General features: G+C 48.0%; 1 protein-coding gene across 3 annotated transcripts in view; it reads right to left on the bottom strand.

The window, feature by feature from the left end:
* TFEB (transcription factor EB) overlaps positions 1-22,825 on the bottom strand; it is a 57,422-nt gene that overhangs the window by 30,433 nt on the left and 4,164 nt on the right. The window contains exon 1 of one of the 3 annotated variants that reach the window (XM_081828215.1): positions 14,399-14,636. The exons of the other annotated variants lie outside the window; for them this stretch is intronic. The gene's annotated coding sequence lies outside the window, so the exon portion shown is untranslated. Of the gene's footprint in view, positions 1-14,398; positions 14,637-22,825 lie in introns of those variants that run through there. 3 annotated transcript variants of the gene reach the window in all.

A 22,825-nucleotide genomic window follows, 5' to 3' on the forward strand; every position in this document is an offset into this window, starting at 1 on the left:
AAAAAAAAAAAAAAGAAGAGTTAGACTCAACGGCATCTGTACATGAATTGAAAACGAATAGAGCACATTCACATACAGTGTCGGAGCCGAGCCTCTCAATAACTCCAGATGATAAACCAAGTGATGAGTTTCCTGACACAGTTGAGGAGACTGGGACTCAGAAAACCCAATTAACTTGCCAGGGCGCCCCCAGCTGGGATGCAGCCTAATATTGCCATCCATTAGCCGGGTAAGTAGCTCCCCAGAGCCTGTGTGCTGGGCACAGCCCCATGTCCCATCAATGAATGCCCAGAGGGAATAGGACACCCTCTAATCCTGCTGGCAGCCAGAGGGAAGGGGCCAGAAAAAGGTGAGGAGCCTTCAGGAAGGGAGTGGCACGACGTACAACATTTCTCTGAGAAGAATGGAGGAAGGAGGGGAAGGCGGGGATGTCCTGGGCAGAGCACTGGCCATGAAGGCAGGAGCCCTGGGATCTAGTCCCAGGTTTATCAGAGATAACTGCATGATCTGGGGAAATCATTTCCTAGGTTTCACTCCAGGTCTGGAAAATGGAGCTTTGGACACCAGGCCTTTGAGATACCCTACAGTATATCACAACCACATACTGGAGGTACACAATGAATATCAGCATATCAAAGGCTCTGACAAGTCCTACAGCAAAGAAAACCATTTGGGTTGGTTTCGTCTTTTTAAAAAAATTTTATTTTATTAAAATTCAATTAATTAACATAGAGTGTATTATTAGTTTCAGAGGTAGATTTCAGTGATTCATCAGTTGCATATAACACCCAGTGCTCATTACATCACGTGTCCTCCTTAATGCCCATCACCCAGTCACCCCATCCCACTACCCACCTCCCCTCCAGCAATCCTCAGTTTGTTCCCTATAGTTAAGAATCTCTTATGGGTTGTCTCCCTCTCCGATGTCATCTTATTTTATTTTTCCCTCCCTTCCCCTATGATCCTCTGTTTTGTTTCTTAAATTCCACATATAAGTGAAATCATATGATAATTATCTTTTTCTAATTGACTTATTTCTCTTCCATTTTGCTTTTTTTGACTCCTCCTCTCCCATACCTGCTTGACCACCAAACCCTTCCACAGAACACACCTGGGAGAATTGGGGTCCCCTGGAGTAGATTTGGGGTCACCAATTCAAATGCCTATAAAAGCCAGCAGGAAACATGAAAGCTTGAAGCAGGCCCAAACAAAATGCATCAGGACTTTGCAGTTAGCAGCAAGCCCCTCAAAATTCCTAGTGGCTCTGGGGTTTCAGGGAGTTTGGCACTTCTGTTTTATGAAGGTCTCCCTCAGAACCCACTCAGGGTTTCATCCTGACTGATCCTCAACAGTCCTGTTGAGAGGGGCAAGTGAAGGAGAGCAAAACATGTCACTTTGGCATACTGATTATTTTGAATTAAAGTTACTTAAGAGACAGCTGGTACAAGAAGGACACCCTGCCCCTCCTTTGTGCCCCTGAGAGCAGGAAATAAATCTCCCACCTGAAAGGTACCCTCCCTGTACCAAGAGGTAGAGACACACCCTTATCACCAGAAATAGGGAATTCGGGGCCCAGAAGGCTGTATAAACAACCCTTGTTACTTTTTTTTTTTTTTCTTAATTTTTTAAAGATTTATTTGAGACAGAGAGAGCAAGAGCAGGGAGAGGGGCAGAGGGAGAGGCAGACTCCCTGCTGAACAAGGAGCCCAATTCCGGACTCGATCCCAGAAATCATGACCTGAGCTGAAGGCAGACGCTTAACCCACTGAGCCACCCAGGTGCCCTTGTTACTTCTTTATTAATTAGCTACCCCAAGCCCAAACCCCTTTGTTTTCTTAATTCTTCACAAATGTATTGTTTCTTTGTCTAAATGGCACAAACGCTGCCTGCTTCATTCACTTCTTCGAGCCTCATATTTTGGGGGCTCCTGTACATACAAAATTAAATTTGTTTTTCTCCTGTTAATCTATCTTATGTCAATTTAATTATTAGACCAGCCAAAGAACCTAGAAGGGAAGAAGGGAAAAGTTTTCCTCCCCTACAGTTTTGATGTCCAACATGGGGCTCTTTGCTGGCTGGACAATGCTCACTCCGGGAACAGCTGAGAGATTCTGGGACCTCTCCCAGGAGCCAGCAGAAGGTAAAAATTTCTTAACCACGTCAGTCCCCCAGATCTCTGCCTGCTGGGTCTGGTGAAAGCAAGAATGGTAAGTCCTTTTCTTTTCTAAATTTAGATTGGGCAAATATTTGTGTCAACTAGTTCCTTGGGTATAGGGACTCTAGTAAAAATGTGTTATAAATACTTTTGTTTTCTATTGATCCTCTGACAATCAGAGATTGTCACTGTCTTCTCCTGTCTCTGTCTTGTGTTGTTTGTCATTCGGAGAAGAACCAGAGGTCTCCTTTCCTTTCGTCTTATTCTACGTCTTGAGAGCTTGGCTTTGTGATCCGTGAGAATATTCTCTCTGGTCTTCACCAGTAGGAAGGCACATGTCCCGTCATATGTTCGATGGCCAGTTGAATAGACTGGGGTTCCAAGACACCAAGCCACAGCAGCATTCTCTTTGTCTGACAATGCCAACCCTCAGAGGAATCTGTCGTAAGAGGGTCCCAATCCAACAAAGGCCTTTGTCGTCTCAACCTGCACTGTCTTGGTAGTGCTGGAGAAGTCTCATTCCAGTAGCACCCACCCGGGCTCACAAATTAGCAGGTCTGTAAGTGGAGACATCTAATGTTCCCATGAAAGACCACGGAGATGCCATTTTTACTACACTGTTATTGCCTCCTATGATGACAAAGGTCTGCTTTCTTAGACTAACACTGGGTGAACTTCTTGGCTCTTGCAAGGGCTGAATCTTTTGCACCTTCTTTAGGAACACCACTAATGCCCAGGGTTAAGCCATTAAAAGGCTTATTGGTTCGAGTCACTATTAAGATTAATATAAGATCCTCCTTGTCAATGACTATGGATTCTTTGAATTGGACAAACTTTTATATTCACATACACACAAAAACTGAGAGCTCTCATTCTAAATAATTGCCTTATTGGTACCTATGGAAAGATCAAATTAAAAAGAAGACACAAAGGCACAGGGTGGCTAGCCTGAAGGACTTTTTCAACAAGATGAAATTACAAAGCCCCTTTTGTCTCCACTTTGAGAAGATCCTACCAAATTTAAAGAAGAGTTAGAAAGATGAGTGGTCACTCACAACCCCACTCCCAGGGACCTCGACTGGCTGCTAAGGAGCATTCTCCCCACCCGTGATTACACTACAGTTATCAGACAAGCCAGATGGCCTCCCTGGGGAAAAGCACCCCTCCCCCTCTTCACAGAGAAAACAGATGACTAGAAATTCTCCCAGGCCCTCCTGAAATGATCAGGAAATGAATCAGCTGGAGGCCGATGTTCAATAATAGGAACAATAATAGAGGCTTTCCCCCCTAAGGTGAAGTGGTCCAAGAAGGCCTTTGTTAAACGCTTCAGATAGACTTTCAGACTCTCTAGGATGTAGACATTTTCCCATCTCAGTTGGAAATCTCCCTGATACAAAGAAGCAAATTTAGTTGGATGGGCAGGTCAGTCCCTTGATATTCAGGCCACAATCCAGTTCTTAGGGAACTGGAAATGACTGTCTTTGTCTTGCAAATCTCTACAAAGCCAGAAATGTGGGTCTAGACACACTTCGAATCCCACCTACCTTTACCAATCCCCAAACCTCATTTTCTCATCTCAGAATGCCTACAGATATTGTAAAAGATGAGGACATTGGAAACAGAGTTATCCTGCACTTAAGAAAAAGTAGGAAAGGGGCGCCTGGGTGGCTCAGTCGTTAAGCGTCTGCCTTCGGCTCAGGTCATGATCCCAGGGTCCTGGGATCGAGCCCCACATCGGGCTCCCTGCTCTGCGGGAGGCCTGCTTCTCCCTCTCCCACTCCCCCTGCTTGTGTTCCCTCTCTCGCTGTGTCTCTCTGTCAAATAAATAAAATAAAATAATAATAATAAATTTAAAAATTTTAAAAAGTAGGAAAAATATAAATAGGAATTACTCTAGATCTCTGAAAAGAAGCAAATATACCCCCAAAACTCCTTGGAAAAGACTTAGATCCTTTCTCTGTGCCTTTGTAATATGGATTTTCTGCTCCCATCTTCTCTAGGACTTAAGAGCTGTTCTTTGAAGTGCAAACTTTTAGGGAGAAGCTTTTCATCGGCGGAGAAAAAAGGAACAATTTGAAAATTGGGCTAATGCAAAATCTTGTGTTTTGCCCACAAATGTCCTTTTAAAAAAGCTTTAGCCGGGCGCCTGGGTGGCTGAGTTGGTTAAGCAACTGCCTTCTGCTCAGGTCATAATCCCAGGGTCCTGGCATTGAGCCCCGCATCGGTCTTAGTGGGGAGCCTGCTTCTCCCTCTGCCTGCCGATCTCCCTGCTTGTGCTCTCTCTCTCTATGACAAATAAATACACTCTTAATAAATGAATAAATAAATAAAATAAATAAATAAAAAGTAAAAAAGCTTTAGCCATCTGAGTGGGGAAGCTTAACTTGTTCCAACTGCCGGAAACACAATTTGGATCCAACTGTTCTATAAACTTGTGAGTTTTGTATTATTGCACCTGACTCCCAGCTAAAATTTTATTTTATTTTATTTTATTTTTTAAAGATTTTATTTATTTATTCATAAGAGACAGAGAGAGAGAGAGAGGCAGAGGGAGAAGCAGGCTCCCCTCTGAGCAGGGAGCCCGATGTGGGACTCGATCCCAGGACCCTGGGATCATGACCTGAGCCGAAGGCAGACGCTTAACCATCTGAGCCACCCAGGCACCCTCCCAGCTAAAATTTTAGAATGATGGCTATAAAGTCTCTGTGTTTGTGTCTCTCTGTATATTTACATGTGTCTATGTGTATGCTGTAGATACATGATATTTTTCTACCTCCAGATGGTATTGCCAAAATTAATCTGTAAAAGAGCTCTACTGAGTTGGGGAGCAAGCACTTCCAAGGACAGCGAATACTAAAGCTCAGAAATATGAAAACTAAACCAAATTTTTTTTTTAGGTTCACACTGATCTGGGATAATCGTGGGAACTAAAAGCTTGTTAAAGCTTGTTGGTTTAATTAAAATAGACGTGACTTCAGAGTTATGAGCATTAATTATGATGCAAACATATAACTTTTACTCTACCATGGTTTACTGGTCAAGTAAGTTTATGTTTTCCGTTACAAAATTTGTCAGCGAGAAAAATAGCTTTGGATGATGTCTGATTTTGTCTAACGTCTCGTGAAGTTTTTGTGGGTAATGTAAATGTAATGTTTAAAACAGGTAATTTAGGGCGCCTGGGTGGCTCAGTTGGTTGAGCGACTGCCTTCGGCTCAGGTCATGATCCTGGAGTCCCTGGATCGAGTCCCGCATCGGGCTCCCTGCTCGGCAGGGAGCCTGCTTCTGCCTCTGACCCTCCCCCCTCTCATGTGCTCTCTCTCTCTCATTCTCTCTGTCTCAAATAAATAAATAAAATCTTTAAAAAAAAAAATAAATAAATAAATAAATAAATAAAACAGGTAATTTAGATAGATGAATGGGATAAGAATGTTTACACAAACTTTTTTTAATAACTTTTTTTACTTACACTTTTCAACAATAATTGTGTTTTATAGTATGTCAACTTTTTAAAAAATTATTTATTTGTCAGAGAACGAGAGCACAAGCAGGGGGAGCAGCAGGCAGAGGGAGAGGGAGAAGCAGACTCCCCACTGAGCAGGGAGCCCCATGAGGGACTTGATCCCAGGACCCTGGGGTCATGACCTGAGACGAAGGCAGACGTTTAACGGACTGAGCCACCCAGGCGTCCTAGTATGTCTACTTTAAAAATAGTTTCCCAAATCTTTTGATAACTTCCACCATTAGTTCTGCTAAGTTAAATAACAGAAATTCATTGAATATCAATATCCTTTCCAAGTAAGATAAAATATTAAACATTAATTACTGAACATAAGTTTACCTAATTTTGTCTAAAGATATTTCAGTCTGTTAAACATGTCTTGGCCACATTAAAAGATTGTACGATTAAGGGGCGCCTGGGTGGCTCAGTCGTTGGGCATCTGCCTTCGGCTCAAGTCAAAATCCCAGGGTCCTGGGATCAAGCCCCACGTCGGGCTCCCTGCTCAGTGGGAAGCCTGCTTCTCCCTCTCCCACTCCCCCTGCTTGTGTTCCTGTTCTCGCTGTGTCTCTCTCTGTCAAATAAATAAATAAAATCTTAAAAAAAAAAAAGGATTGTACTATTTAAAAACACACATGCTTCTAGAAATTTTAAGATGTATCTATAAATTTGCCAATTTATAGACTGCTGGTGTAACATACAATTCACCATTATTTACTTGTTAGTTTTCACTGTAAGTTAAAAAAAATTTTTTTTAAAGATTTTATTTATTTATTTGACAGAGAGAGACACAGCGAAAGAGGGAACACAAGCAGAGGGAGTGGGAATGGGAGAAGCAGGCTTCCCGCGGAGCAGGGACCCCGAAGCAGGGCTCGATCCCAGGACCCTGGGATCATGACCTGAGCCGAAGGCAGACGCTTAAGGACTGAGCCACTCAGGTGCCCTATAAGTTAAAAATTTTAAGGGTTAAACATTTTATTTTTATTTTTTTAAAGATTTTATTTATTTATTTGAGAGAGAGAATGAGATAGAGAGAGCATGAGAGGGGGAAGGGTCAGAGGGAGAAGCAGACTCCCTGCTGAGCAGGGAGCCCGATGCAGGACTCGATCCAGGGACTCGATCCCAGGACTCCAGGATCACAACCTGAGCCGAAGGCAGTCGCTTAACCAACTGAGTCACCCAGGCTCCCCTAAGGATTAAACATTTTAATTAATATATGTAATCACTACTACTAGAAATAGTAAGGGAAACAACTCTATGCAAAAAAAGTAGGGTGTGGGTTTTTTGGTTAGAAGAAGGTATGAGGTATGAAGATATATTTTTTAAAAAATTAAAGAAAGGGAGAGAGTGAGAGAATTTTACCTTGTGTGACCAATCTGGCTAAAATCAAATTATTACTACAAGGGTTTTAAAAACTAAGTTTTAATATCAATAGTTTGGCTATTATAAAACTAAAACTGCTAAAAGGACAAAGTTTTCTTGGACTACTGGTCTGCTCCTGATAAGAGATTATAAAAGGACTTTTCCCTTTTTTTTTTTTTTAAGTCTTTTTTTTTTTCCCCTCCCTGCCCCTCCTTTTTTTTAACCTTTTGAGTTTGTCTTTATTATCAGGCCTTTGATTACTTAAGAAAACTAAGTCTTCTCAATATTAAAAGAGCTAAGTTTTGCTCACAACTATAGAACCTTCTCTATTTGCCTTTTATTGTTGGGGCGCCTGGGTGGCTCAGTTGTTAAGCGTCTGCCTTCGGCTCAGGTCATGATCCCAGGGTCCTGGGATTGAGCCCCACATTGGGCTCCTGCTCAGCCGGAAGCCTGCTCCTCCCTCTGCCACTCCCCCTGCTTGTGTTCCCTCTCTCACTGTCTCTCTCTCTCTCTCTCTGTCAAATAAATAAATAAAATCTTAAAAAAAATAAAATAAAATCTTTTATTGTCACTTTGGTTAAATAGATAAGTATTGTTTCATTATGATCTATATCTTTTTAGCAAGCATTCAAGTCTTTTTAATATTGTTTGACAAACTTCCCCCAAATCAAATTCTAAATAAAGACCTTTTGACCTCAAACTAACTTTGGGATTTTTCCAGAGGGTCTCTGGAACATCTAAAAAGATTTGTCCTTTCTCCTTTTTCAAAACAAACAAAAACAATAACAAAACTTAAAAAGGTGGTGGGAGGGAATTTTAAACTAATTAGACCTATTGCTATGTTAAATCACATGGGAAGCACTGTCAAAGAAAGCTAATATTAAGTCTTTGTTATCTTGTATTTGTATAGATACATGTTGTAAGTGTTCCAGAAATTGTATAAAAGTCCTAGAAATCTGGTATGTCCTAATATAATCTTATCACTTGTAATTCTAGTTATTATCATAAAATGTATGTCACAGAAATAATCAATTATCCTTGTCAATAACATTGTAATGAGCTTTCATCAGATCTTTAACTGTATTAAGTCTTTTGTCAGTTATATAAGTTCTTGTTTTACTATGACACTTTTACAAAAGTGTTTCATCTTCAGAAAGAGTCGAGGAAAAGACTCTCACAAGTACTCTAGAATACGGGTTTCTGATAACTTTCAGGACATAACACTGAACTGGGCAAAACCTGGCAGAGCTCTAAGGAAAAAACTGGATTCATAAAACTATTAACAAAAGGTCAATATCACAAAACTTAATTACATGAAACTGAGTTAGCTGATAGAGATGATTATAATTTTTATGACATTTTATTTAAAACACTGTTGGATCTTTAATATTTAATTTTTTCCAGATTAAAAAAATTTTCTCTCTTAAGAAAACCATGACTTGGGGCACCTTGGTGGCTCACTAGATTAAGTGTCTGCCTTGGGCTTGGGTCATGATCCCAGGGTCCTGGGATGGAGCCCTGCATCAGGCTCCCTGCTCGGTGGGGAGACCCACTCCCCCTACTTGTGCTCTCTCTCTCTCTCTCAAATAAATAAATGAAATCTTTAATAAATAAATAAATAAACAAGAAAACCATGACTTACAGCAATTTGGTAAATTATACCTTTGTAAGTAGAATTGAAACATTTACCTTTTTCTCCCTACCTGATGCCTCCAGAATTTGAAAACTTAGTGAGTATTCCTATTTTCATGGCAATATAGTTACTTACACAAGTTCAACAAACATCTATTCTCCTAAATACAGGACACAACTGGGAATGTTGGCTATATTACCAAGGCTTTGACTGGGAGACATGCATTGACTCCGATATGGCCAGACAGCTTCAAGGAACTAAGGTTGACTTTATGGAGCCAATAAAGCCCCTTGGAAAAATCAGCCTGCTACCTTGCTTACAGGCTTCCCCAGCAGCCTCACCAGGTGAGTAAGGAAGGTCACTTCCTGGCAGGCGCAGAAACCTCAGGATATTTTGGGGATTTGGGGAAAAGAGGAATTAACCTAAATGTAGAGTTATTGCAGGTAAAACCCGATGACAAGTCCTTGGCTCCACTTCCTAACCTCAAGAGACTTTTAAAAGTCCAATCTGAGATTCCTTATGAAAAGTTCCAGCAGAGAAGATGAAAAGATTCTATACAGTCAGTTGCAAGTTCTTGCTGCATTTCTATAAATAGTAAGTTAAGTTTATTCAAACTAAACCATTTTGCAAACAAATTAATCTTACTTTGATGACCTTTGGTAGTCATGGGGGTAACTGTAGAGAAAAAAAATTGTTTCAATGAAAAATGATAGTACATTCTTTTGGATATCAGATTCTAGCGCTGGTAACTGTCAATGAAGTTTTCTTTTCTACCTGTTTCCTCCAATACTTGGCTACAACTCTCCAAACTAACGCTCCCAATGTTCTTCCACTCTCAACGTAGTCACCAAGAACAAAAGCTGCCCCTTTTGGGATGCCTGGGTGGCTCAGTCGGTTAAGCATCTGCCTTCAGCTCAGGTCACGATCCCAGGGTCCTGGGATTGAGTCCCTCATGGGGCTTCTTGCCCAGCAGGGAGCCTGCTTCTCCCTCTGTCTGCCACTCCCCCTGCTTGTGCTCTCTCTGTCTCTCTCTCTCTGACAAATAAATAAAATCTTAAAAAAAAAAAAAAAAAAGCTGCCCTTTTCCCTGAAGCCCTACAGAGTGTGAACAACTTGAGGGAAACTTCAGAGAAATCACCACAACTGCTCATGCACAGGCAATCTTCATGCCTGTTGCTGCGTGGGCCACTCGGAAAAGATCACCAGAGATATTCCAACTGCAAACCACGAAGATCTGGCAGATTGCCCCTGTCTGCCCTCACTCCGTCTGAAGATGCCTTGAGCCTGACATCTCGAAACCTTCTCAACCGGCTGCCTTCAGAACTCAGAAACTGGGATTGTAGTCGGCTCTGGTCACTCACCCTTGGTTTTCTTTTCTTTTCTTTCCATAAAAATGCCTTATTAAATACCTGATTTCTCACACGATATAGGCTTTACTTTAGGAGCCCAGGTGCGTCACTACCTCCTACAATGAAACACAACTGTTTAACTGAACTGACCTATTTTCAAGATTAATTCAATGACATAATGGAGCACTTTACCAGCTCAGCTTCTAGACTTCAGGTAAAACTAAAGGGTAACAAAACATCCCACCCCAAAACATGCTTTAGCATATTGATTATTTTGAATTAAAGTTACTGAAGAGACAGCAGGTACAAGAAGGACACACTGCCCCTCCTCTGTCCCCCTGAGAGCAGGAAATAAATCTCCCACCTGAAAGGTACCCTCCCTTACCAGGAGGCAGAGAGACATCCTTATCACCAGAAAAAGGGAATTCAGGGCCCAGAAGGCTGTATAAACAGCCCTTGTTACTTCTTTACTAATTAGCTGCCCCAAGCCCAAACCCCTTTCTGTTGTCAGTTCTTCACAAATGTATTGTTTCTTTGTCTGAATGGCATAAAAGCTGCCTGCTTTGGTCACTTCTTGGAGCTTCATATCTTTGGGGATCTTGTACATACAAAATTAAATTTGTTTTCCTTCGGTCAATCTGTCTTATGTCGATTTAATTATTAGGCCAGCCAAAGAACCTAGAAGGGAAGGAGGGAAAAGTTTTCCTCCCCTACACGAGGAAGGGATCAGTAGCAGACAGCTGGACCAGGTCATGCAGCAGGTTACTGCTGTGGGCAGGAGAGATGATGAAGCAGATTGTACTTACTGGGCCCTTATTATGGGCAGCAGGTCACCTGCATTGTCTCCTATAATTCTTACAACAACACTTGAGTAAAGCACTGATGTTATCCCCATCTCTCAGAGCAAGAAGCTAATAGTCAAAGAGATTCAGTCACTTGTGTCCAAGGTCACACAGCCAGTCGGTGGTACCGCCCAGATTTCAACCCTGGCAACCTGAATACAGAACTCACAGCCTTGGCCCAGCTCTGCCACTCACTAGGCTAAGTCACCTTGGGTGACAGACTTCTCCATTCTGGGCCTCAGTTTGCTAACCTATAAAACCTGATAATAAGAGACCTGTGCATTAGGCTACTGTGAAGATTAAATTTGCAAATGTACAAAAGCGCTTAACACAATAACTGGGAGCTGGTGCTCAGTATATGGGACCTATCATTAGATACCACATTCTACTATGGGAGTTCATACCTGAGCGTCTGGGCTCTGGGTGCAGCAGGCTAGAAGCCACCCATGGCTTCCTGGAAATTGGCCTCCGACAGTCAGTCCTGGAGCACTGCCCCTCCACCTGGCCACACTTCCAAGCTGGGGCTCCTAGGGTGCCCTGTGTAGGGGAGGACTCTAGAAACTGGGGTTCCCAGACCCAGGTTTGACCTGGGTCTCATCCTCTGAGGACTCTGAAAGGCCACCTCCCCCTCAGAGCCAGGGATAGTCCCAGCTCACCGTGGGTCACAGGCCTCTTCCCACCATTGCCCCAAAGCCCCAGGTCACGGGGTGGGGAGGTGGGGGCTCTCCAGCCAGGCAGCTGATATACTCATGACCTTTCCTAGCTCTCTCAGCCTTAGAGATGACAATGACTACCCACCCAGAACCCTCCACACTTCCTACAGCCGGTTCATCCACATTAGATCACAAGATTAGCATCACTAACCAGACGGCCGACTGCTCAGGGGTTAGTATGCCCACTTTACAGATGAAGAAACTGAGGCCCCAGCTGGCCCTGGGCAGAGATCTAAGTAGTAGAAAGGCTTCTGGCCCCTGGACCAGGGAAGCTCAGGGCTGATGCAGGTTCCAGGCCAGACTCACTAAAGCCAGCTGGGGCAGTAGAGGGGAAAGTGCTCAGGAGGCTCCCAAGGCTCAGGCAAGGGGAGAAAATGGCTAAGGCATGGGTCCTGGGTCTTACTGAGTCACTGTGGATCCTGCAAGTCTTGGGGATGGGAGGAGCATCAGTAATCCTGAGTCTTCCCACCCCACCCCACCCCAGCCAGAGAAGATGGCCACAGCCCTTGCCCAGTGCCCTAGGATGACCCCCACCCAGTCCTCTGCTCTAGCTAGCACGGACACTTCCGGTCAGGCCTGGCCCTGCAGCCCTCCACTGACAGGGAGCCCCCACCTCCCAAGATGGCTCTCTAGTTCCAGACCCCGAGTCGACCATTCACCCCGGGCATTGTCACCCCCACACTGTCCCTATCCAATGTATGTCATCACCTAGAAAGCCTTCCCTGGCCACCTCACCCTCTGCCTCCACTGACTCCCCACAGGACCCACTCACCCACATACACCATACTAAGAATTGGGCCCAGAATTCCCAGTCTGGACCCTGGCATGTAGGGCTGGATCTTGCACTCGGTAGGTGCTCCATAAACATTGCACAAGAGGGAGATAACCTCTAAGGAAGTGACCCCAAATATCTTGACCATGATCTGCAGAAAAATATACTTTATTTGGCCCAGTACACACACACACACACACAAGCACACATACACACACATATGAACCTGAAACAAAAAAGTTGCACAAAACAACACTTGGCCAATACCATGCAATACACTTGGATGTTCTCTCTATATCTTCTTTCTCACTGAAAAAAAAAAAAAAAAAAATGTTGGGTGCCTGGGTGGCTCAGTTGGTTAAGCAACTGCCTTCGGCTCAGGTCATGATCCTGGAGTCCCTGGATCGAGTTCCGTACTGGGCTCCCTGCTCAGCGGGGAACCTGCTTCTCCCTCTCCCGCTTCCCCCTCTTGTGCTCTCTCTCTCTCTCAAATAAATAAATAAAATCTTTAAAAAAAGAAAAAAAAATGTTCATTGAGAGCCACTAAGCTGATTTCATGGCCAGAAATTAGGGTCCCATTAGTGGCCGTGATCCACAGTTCAAATTATAGCCCTGTGTGGCCCAAACTCCCCGCCCAGCCCATGACCTTCTGTACAACAAGTGCCTACTAAAGGCATCCATTCGGCAGACACTCTGGGCCAGGCCTGTGCTAACACCTTATTATGGTATCTCATTTTATGCTCCCCATCAAAGAGGCAGGGACTCTTACTCCCGCCATTTTGCACATGAGGAAACTGAGGCCCATCACACAGTACATGGCTCGGGCAGAATTCAAAGCCAGATCTGTCTGAATCTGGGGCCACATTCATAACTCCTGCACCACACCGCCTTCCCAGCTGAGGGTCTTCAGCTCCTCTTGAGTCCACACACTGGCAGGAAGCTCACTCCAACTCCAACCACGAAAAACACCATTCCGTGTGTTCAATGAACTCTGTGTTAGTTGGCTACTTGATTGGAGACTGGTCTGAGGCTCTCTCGCCTTTGCCTTCACGGCAGACCCTGCTCCCTCCTACCAACCCACCTCCAGCCAAACCCAGAAGAGGGGCTGGGACAGGGCAGCGGGTCCATCTCAGGGCTCCAGGAAACCATTCTGTGGTCCCCCCTCACTGATATCACTGCCCTGCAGCAAGTCACTCACCCCCTCTGTGCCTCCATGTCCCCAGCTATGAAATGGGGTGATGACATAGCACCCACCCCAAAGGGGGACTCTGAGGGCTCAAGGGGCTGATGCAGGTCAGGCACTTGGCACGGCACCTGAAATGAAGTAAGGCCTGGGAAATATGAGTGCTTATTATTATCATCCCCCGTGCCAACTCAAAAATAATCACCCTGCCATCAAAAATAATCACATGAACAGCGGGCGGGTTTTCGCCGTTCGCAAACATGCTTACGCACCAGGAAAAGGTTCACCCGTGCAGAGCGCCTACTTACTGGGTGCCAAGCACTGCCCTGAGCACTCTACATGAATTAAGTCTTTTAATCCCCAGAATGAACCCACATGGTAGGCACTATAATTCTTAGCTCCATTTTACAGATGAGGACACTGAGGCACCAAGAGGCTAAGTGACTTAGGAGGATCACAGAGCTGCAGAGTGGCAGGGCCAGGATTCGAAGCCAGGGGGACCAGCAGAGTATCTGCTCCCAATCCCTGCAGTAAGGACGTGTGCACTGTGGCCTGCCCACACACATCATGGCCTCCTCACCAGAGCCTCTCAACAAGCTTGGAGATGTAGAGACCAGGCGGGCAGGGCTGAGGTCAACTGCCCGGGGTGGCCCAGTTCCTCTGATTCCTCATTTCCCTCACTTTCCACCATCCCCTTCCCCCCACCCCCCGAGCCTGGCCAGGGACCCCTCCTTTGTGCCATTCGGTTCCCCAACCCTGACCCTACTCAGTATCTCCCCTATCCCTCTTCAAAAGATACCCCAATGCCAGTGCAGCCCTTGGGGCCTCACCCCCACTCACCCACCTCCCCAAAGACAGGAGACACACACACACGCACACACACTCCCTCATACCTGGGAGAGGCCGGTCCCCTGCAAGGAGCCCCTGGGAAAGCTCAGCTCCTTGGGGGGCCAGAGCCCAGGGCCAGGCCCCTGCCCCAGGCGCTGGACCCAGTTTCCTCATTCTCCCCAGTACTGTTTCTCACCCAGCCCCCTGCACCTCAGCCTGAGAGGAAGTTGCACAATCCCCTGGGAGCTGCAAGTGTGGCCGAGGATTACTCACAGTGCGGAGGGAACCGCATGCCTCCCCGGAAGGCTTCGCACACCCACAAGACTACCCAACGCAGACGGGCTCCCAACTCGTCTCACCACATCTCACCCACCCTAGGCTCCAGGACCCCTACAGTGCCCTCCCTCTTCCCAGACTGAGCCTTTGACAGCTCCCCACCAACCACACAGCCAGGCCTCACAGGGCATAGGCCACGCTGCCCCTGCACCAAGATGGAGAGGCACAGAGGGGCAAGAATTTTCAGGAACCCTACCAGGTCCAGTGCAGGCCTAGCCCTAACCTACACACCCTCCCAGCCCCTCCTGGAGACACGGATCCTCTTAGCCTGAAGCCCCACAGTCCACCACCTTCCTGACTGACCACGTATCTACCACCTTGGCCTTGGGCCTTCCCAGGGCCTCCAGACACCCGGTTCACAGTCTTACTATATAGCCCACCTTGGAATGGACCCCAAGACCAAGATTATTCTATGAAGTTCTGAGAAGATATGAGCCACCACCCAATTTTCACTTGTGACAACACGCTCTTGCTACACATGTGATTTCAGAGGTTCCTCAGTCCCCGAAGTACTCAAAGAAACGTACATTTCACTAATGTTTCTTTCTGGTGCCTAAGGGATTCCCACCTTTGATAGGTAATATTCCTTGTCAAGAAAGGCTGGTGATTATGAAGCCACTGTTAGTCACCTACCCCTCAGGGTGGGTGCATTTACTGGGCCCTTTCATGAGAGTATGGCTCAGGAAGGGACAGTGTAGTAGGAAGAAGATCAGGCCGGCCGGCCGTGGTTTGTGGAGAAGGCCGGAGATGCCACTGAGGTGAAGTGCGCTCCAGAACTGGGAGGTCAGAGAGGCCCAGGGGGCTCTGACCTAGACTCTGACACAACCCTGGGCCCTCCCTGGGACAGCAACTCCGGAAGAACACAGAGGGTGAGCAGGAGGCTGGCCTGGGTGTACAGAGCCCCCAAGAATGACCTCTGGCTTCCACCCCTCACAGCCCAGACTAGCAACAGGGCCTCAGATAAAAGAGTATGACAGGTACCTCTTATCACTCCACACAACCTTGGACTCCCACCCAGCTAAGGACAAAGTCAGAAATGGTTTTACCCGGGCCCTGGGGTTCCCCAGAGAGCCCCTCATTTCTGCTGCCCTCATCAAAAGGCTGGGGCCCTCAGGGCGGTTCCCCCACAGCCCTGAGGCCTGGAATAGCAGGAACCAGGGCCGAGCTCACAGCTGGTCACCTGACACCTCCAGTTCAGTGGACAGGGAGCACAGTCAAGGGGGAGGGGCTGGTACCACACAGGAAACAAGGAGGAGAGGCCCCTTGGCAGGGATGCCTCCCAAAGTGCCTACACAGGCACCCTCTCCCCAGTCCTGACGACAGCCTCAGGAAGGGGAGAGGGCAGACCCCCTCGATACCCTCAGTGTCCCTAGGAGGGGACCGAGGCTTCAAGCACTTAAATGACTTCCCCAAGGCTATGCAGCAAGTTCATGGCAAATCTCAGTCTCCTGGCTCTGTTCCCAGATCAGAGTTTCTCAACCTCAATGCAGACGCTTGGAGCCAAATGATTCCTTGTTGGGGGGCTGTCCTGAGCATTTTAGGATGTTTATCCACATCCCAGGCTTCTACCCACTAAATGCCAGTAGCATTTCCTGAGTTGTGACAACCAAAAATGTCATCAGACATTGCCAAATGTCCCCTGGGAAGCAAAATCACCACCAGTTGAGAAAGACTGCCCAAGGAGACCTTGAAAGACAGGCACCTGCCAACTCTAAGGTGCACAGTATTTGCTGAGGGCTCTAGCCCTAGAGCCTTCCCCCTCCTCTGCCAGATGTGCCAGGCAAGAGGGCCTTGGGACCCTCTGGGCAGAGGCCGCTCCATCGGGGGTCTCCTCTGAAGACCATCTTCCTACCCCCAACCTGTAGCCCCCCTGGCATTCAGTATTGTCATAGTCTTTTTCTTTCTTTCTTTCTTTCTTTCTTTCTTTCTTTCTTTCTTTCCTTTCTTTCTTTCTTTCTTTTTTTTATTTATTTGACAGAGACACAGCGAGAGAGGGAACACAAGCAGGGGGAGTGGGAGAGGGAGAAGCAGGCTTCCCACCGAACGGGGAGCCCGATGCGGGGCTCGATCCCAGGACCCTGAGATCATGACCTGAGCCGAAGGCAGACGCTTAACGACTGAGCCACCCAGGCGCCCCTGTCATAGTCTTTCAGCCATGTTGACCAGACACTGCTATAAGTACAAAATTTTGAGCATCCCCAGTATACGCTTCTTTTCTCATAAATTGCTTATAAATACCAATGTATGAATAGATCATGCAGGTCAGCAAACATCCACAAAAAACAGATCTGTAAGAAAGATGAGAAGGGGAATGCAATTTCTACCCACGATGAGATACTGTGACACGCACCAGCACGGGAGAAGGTAAACAGTCTAGCAATAGAAAGTGTTGGCTAGAATATGGAGTAACAGGAACTCTCAGGTGCCACTGGTGAGGAATAAGTTGGTACAACCACTTAACAAGATATTTACTAAAGGTGGGGCGTCTGGGTGGCTCAGTGGGTTGAGCATCCGACTCTTGATTTCAGCTCAGGTCATGATCTCAGGGTCATGGGATCGACCCCGGATCAGGCTCCACGCTGAGCGTGGAGTCTGCTTGGCCCTCTCCCTCTTATACCCTGTGTTCTAGCAATTCCATTCAGGCTTCTAGGCACTCTGGAGAAATGGATGCACCAATGCACCAGGAAACACACGCGAGGATATTCTTACAGGACTGTTCGCAGTAGCCAAAAAGGAGAGCAACCCCAATGTCCCCAAGTAGCAGGATGGATACAAACATGGTGGCAAGTTCATACAGGGGAACATTGTTCAGCAGTGAAAATGAACACACGATAACTACACATCATAACCTGGATGGATCTCACAAACGAAATGTGGAACAGAAAAAAAAACATGACATAAAAGCGCATGCTCAGGGGCGCCTGGGTGGCTCAGTTGGTTAAGCGACTGCCTTCGGCTCAGGTCATGATCCTAGAGTCCCGGGATCGAGTCCCGCATCGGGCTCCCTGCTCGGCAGGGAGTCTGCTTCTCCCTCTGACCCTCCCCCCTCTCATGCTCTCTGTCTCTCATTCTCTCTCTCTCAAATAAATAAATAAAATCTTTAAAAAAAAAAAAGCGCATGCTCAGTGTCGTTCTAGCTGTATCAAATTCAAAATCTGGCAAAACTAACCTCTTCCAATAAAGATCGCAGACATCAGTGGTTTCGTGATAAGAAAAAGCAAGAACTGATGATCAGAAAGATCAGGATCGTGGTTACCTCTGGGGGGAAGGGGTTATGACAGAGGCGGGGCACACAAGCTGATTCTGGGGTGCAGGCTACATTCTGTTTCTTCATCTGGGCAGTGGTTACCTGGGTGTTTACAATTACTTATTACAGCATACGTATATGTTTATGCTCTTATCAGCAATGATGGTGTATTTCACAATAAAAAGAGGAGGAAAAGGATGGGATATAAATAAATAGAAACCAAAGTTTTAATATTATCTTCTCACTCCTGGCTTTGAAAACCATTATAATTACGCCCAACAAACTGGAGGGGAACCTATAGTTAGTCACAGGTCTGAAGTGTCTGGTGATGCCCAGGGCTGTCTGTGGAGGGGCTCCCCTAGCTGGCCAGGGCTGGCTGCCCCTCAGCCCATCTCCCCACCACCACCTCAGGGTGACCCAGCCACCGCAAGCCCCTGGCTGCTCAAGGGCAGGGGGATGCATCAGGCTGGGCACCTTCACACCTGTCTCACCCTGCCCTAGGCCATTCTTCTGGGCCCCCACCAGCAGGGTTCATAGGCTGACACCGGGAAGGCCATGAAGCACCCCCCCGAACACCAAAAGGTGGGAGGCAGAAAAAGAAAGAAAGGGCGAGCAGGAGAGAGAGACATACACACTTTGAGGGCCCATGATCCAGATGCAGTGGAAGTAGACCGAAGTTCCGAGGGATGGGAATGTGGGGGGCAAAGGAAAGAGGGGAGGAGAGAAGGTGCTGGAGGTGGGGGGGCGGGCAAAATCACTGCCCCAGATCCCAGGTCAAGTCTTGGGGGCGCAGCAACAGGCAGGCCCAAAGAGGTCTGAGTTGTTGGGCCCAATTTAGCATCTCCCCCGTGGCCCGGGGCTTAAGAATGGCAGGTGGGTGGCCAGCCGCCTTCCCGTGGCCTCCCCTTGCGTTCAGCAGCCTCTAGGCCTCCTGGAAGGAAGGACTCTGTCCAGGAGGGAAGCTTCCTGGGTCTGCAGAGGTGACCCGCAGATAAGAGGATCCAGGGAGCAATAGAGCTGCCCTTTTGGGGGTCCAGAGGGTGGGCAGGGCTGAGCCAAGGTCTCCATGCTGGCACGAACCCTTTGGTAAAAACTCTCTCCCGACCAAGGAAGAACGCCTTTCAGAGTGAAGGGCCAGGCTTGGACACATTTCCATTCATTTATATGTACTTCTGTACTATCTTCCACCGACCTGCCTTTTTCTGTCGTCTGGGGGTCCTGCAATTCCCCGCTGGGCTGTCAGCTTTGAAGGAGGTGCTGTGTTCTCATTCCCACCCACCCTGCTCTGTCCGCACAGCACTAGGCCCCCAGGAGGTGCTCAGTTCGTGCCTGCTGACCCTCATGGTGCCCCAGGCCACAGGGTGCTGGAGAGGCTCCCTCACGCTCCCCAGGCCTCAGTCCTCCACTCTCCAAAATATGGGGGTAGCACCAGCTAGCTTCTAGGGCTCCCAGCCCCACAGCCCCAGTCGGCCGACAGCAAAGCCAGCCGCACCCTGCCGCAGGGGCAGCTGAGAGCACACCTGGCCAGAGCCAGGAGGAGACGAGAGGCAACAGGGACTGGACAGGATAGTGTGTCACCTCCTGGCCACTCTGTACCTCTCAGGGACTCAAGGGGGGGCTGGGGCAGGTGCTGTCCCCAAACCAATTATAAACAAGGCAGAGGACAGGCTGTGACTTCCCTTGGCAAACAGGAGAAAATAAACCAGAGCCCCACCCCACAGGCCCACTGGTAGAACTGGGGCGGGGAGGCGGGGGGATGCTGGCAAACTCTCTAGAGGAAGGGACAGACTGTCAGCCCTAAACCAGAGTGAAGCTGGACCTGGATCCTGGGGAGAGCAGGTGGCCAGGCGGGGGGGCGGGGGGGCGGGGGGGGCAGAGGCAGGGAGCTCCTCCTTGTCCAGCTGTGTACCCATCCCTGAGTATTAGATGGTGAAGCTGATACCCTGCCTGCAGGGCAGAGACCTGTTGTGTCCTCATTTCTGGGCACTTGATGGGGGCTCAGTTCACACTCATGCCCTCACTCCACAAAAATTTACTGACCACCCACTGTATACCAGGCTCTCTTCTGGGCCTGGGGACACAGCATCACACAAAACAGATCCAATCTCTGGGCTCAAGGTGCTGATGCTGGAGGGTTCCATTCATCTGTCGACTGATCGGCTCAGTCACCAAGCCCAACCTGCCACCTCCCTGCAGGGCCAAAGACCCTGCCACTGCCTCTTGTCACCTCCCATCACGACTCCTCCAGCTTCCAAGGAAGGATCCACCCCAAGAGCCCAGGGGGGAGCCCCCAAGGTGGCCCCACTATCTGCTGCCCTCAAGGCCCAGGACCTCCTAGATGATGATAGAGACACCCCTCCATCCAACAGTGACAGCCCCCCCAACATCTCCAGTCTGGGTAAGGAAGGAGAAGGGCATGGCTGCTTTCTGTGCATGTTTTATCACTTTTATTAGTAGTAAGAAACAATTCAGGGGCACCTGGGTGGCTCAGTCGTTAAGCGTCTGCCTTCGGCTCGGGTCATGATCCCAGGGTCCTGGGATCGAGCCCCGCATCAGGCTCCCTGCTCGGCGGGAAGCCTGCTTCTCCCTCTCCCACTCCCCCTGCTTGTGTTCCCTCTCTCTCTCTGTCAAATAAATAAATATAATCTTAAAAAAAAAAAAAAGAAAGAAAAGAAAGAAACACAATTCAAGCAGTGATGCCGTACTTGCCCACCCTGGGATAGGAAAGTCAAGTCACATGGTGGGTCTTTCCAAGCCTCACTTCAACAGAGCCAAGGGCCACTTTGGACGCATCCCCCCTAATCCAGCAATGCCACTCTGGCCCCAAGCACTTTTGCAGGAGCTTTAGATCCTGCCCCGTGTTCTGATGCCTCTTGGGGACAGTGCTGTCCTTTGGTGTCCACCCCATCTCACCTTGTTCAAGCAGCAACTATCTCCTGAGCACCTGTCCCAGAGGGTGGTGCCGAGACCACAAGGCTGGACCGTGCTCACTTTAACAGGAGGTGGGGGCACAGAGCCAAGGTGGGGAAGGGAGGCTGATTATACTAGGGATTAGTAGCCACCAAATGGTGTCACAGTGGTCCCCGCCCCTTGGGACCTGGCTTCAGAAAGGAGACAGGCCTAAGAGGCCCAAAAGCAATCAGAGACCCAGGAGACAGAAAGCTCATGCCTGGGAAGCTACAAAGCAGTGGTCTGGGGACCGGTGGCATTAGCATCTCCTGAGAACTCATCCAAAATACAAATTCCAGACCTACTGGAATTTGTAGCCCTACTGATTCCAGACCTACTCAGTCAGGAACCCTGGGGTAAGGCCCTAGTAATCTGTGTTTCAACAACTGTTCCAGGTGATTCTGATGCCCACTCGAATTTGAGAGTTGCTGCCCTGGAGAAAGGGCATCAGAATCATTTGGGGAATTTTTAACATATTGATGCCTAATCTCCTCCTTCAAGATTCAGGTGCACTAGTATTTTTTTTTTTTTTAAAGTAAGCTCTACTCCCAGTGTGGGGCTTGAACTCATGACCCTGAGATCAAGCGTGGCATGCTCTACCAAGTGAGCCAGCCAGGCACCCCTGATGTACCAGTATTTTTTAAGAGCTCCCCAGGTGAGCATAACATCCAACCAAGGCTACCAGGAAGGTGTGCCTTGATGGACAGAGGATTTGGTTAGAGGGAGGAGTGCAGAGGAGGGCGTGCCAGGAGAAGGGGCCAGCATGAACAAGGACTGGGAGGAGGAAATATGGACCATGGATTTCTGGAAAACCTGCTGGAATTTTGGATTAATCCCCAGGGCATCACATTTTACTGTGGGGTCTCCACTATCGGGATAAAAGCCAACAAGGAGGCCTGCCCCCCAGAAGCTGGACGGGAGGTGGGGGTCGTGAGACCTCCTTTCTCCTCGTCCTTATGCCCACACCTAAGAGCCAGGAAAGAAAACCGGTGAGGACTCTGCCCCTCTCAGGTGACCTCTGCTGTCACCCGCTGCCCTATCGCTGGGATATTACCGCTGCCTTCACTCACACAGCAGCCAAGGGGATCTGAACCTCTGGGGCAGAGTGGAGGGGCAGGCTGCAGAAGCGCAGGGGAAAAGCCATGGGTCAGGAGTGGGTAGTGAGCGGCCAGGCCAGACGCTACCCAAGGAATCCCCAGGGGCATGGCAGGGCAGGGCAGGGCAGGGGCGGTAGAGATGCTGTAAGCATCCCCAGTTTCCCTATATGATCTTGTTAAATGTAGGGACCGGGCTGGGTGTGGTCACCAGGGAATGATGGGGGCTACAGCCACAGAAGCCACAAAGCCCCGTGTAAGGCATTTCTTTCAAGAGTGTTAGATGCGCAGGGGAGTCCTGTTTGCAACTCATAGGTCTTTTTTTCTTCGCTAGAGCTCTCTATGCCTCTATTTCCTCACTTGGAAACGAGAAATAAAGAAATGAGTGAGTTGTAAGAGTCTGTTAAGATTAATAACTAATATTTTTAAGCACGATGCTATTCTAGATCTCATACATGCAGCATGCAACAAAATACTCAGCCCAGATGGGGTGCCTGGGTGGCTCAGTCGGTTGAGCGTCTGACTCTTGATTTCAGCTCAGGTCATGATCTCAGGGTCCTGGGATCAAACCCCGAGTCGGGCTCTGCGCTCAGCGCAGGGTCTGCTTGGAATTCTCTCTCCCTCTCCCTCTGCCCCTCCCACTGCTCGAGCTCTCTCTCTCTCTCACTCTCTAAAATAAATGAATAAAATCTTAAAAAAACAATACTTAGCCCTCTCTGTAGCACTAGCAAGCAGGTGCTAGCATGATCCTTGCTCTGCAGGCGTGCAAACGGAGGCACAGCAGGGTTAAGCAGCTTGCCCAGGGTCACACAGCTAGGAAGTGGCAGAGCTGGGATTCCAAGACAAGCAGCCTGGCCCTGGAGCTC

The sequence above is a fragment of the Leptonychotes weddellii genome, chromosome 8 (assembly GCF_054177405.1).
Source record: "Leptonychotes weddellii isolate Sample4059 chromosome 8, ASM5417740v2, whole genome shotgun sequence".
Lineage (NCBI taxonomy): Eukaryota > Metazoa > Chordata > Mammalia > Carnivora > Phocidae > Leptonychotes > Leptonychotes weddellii.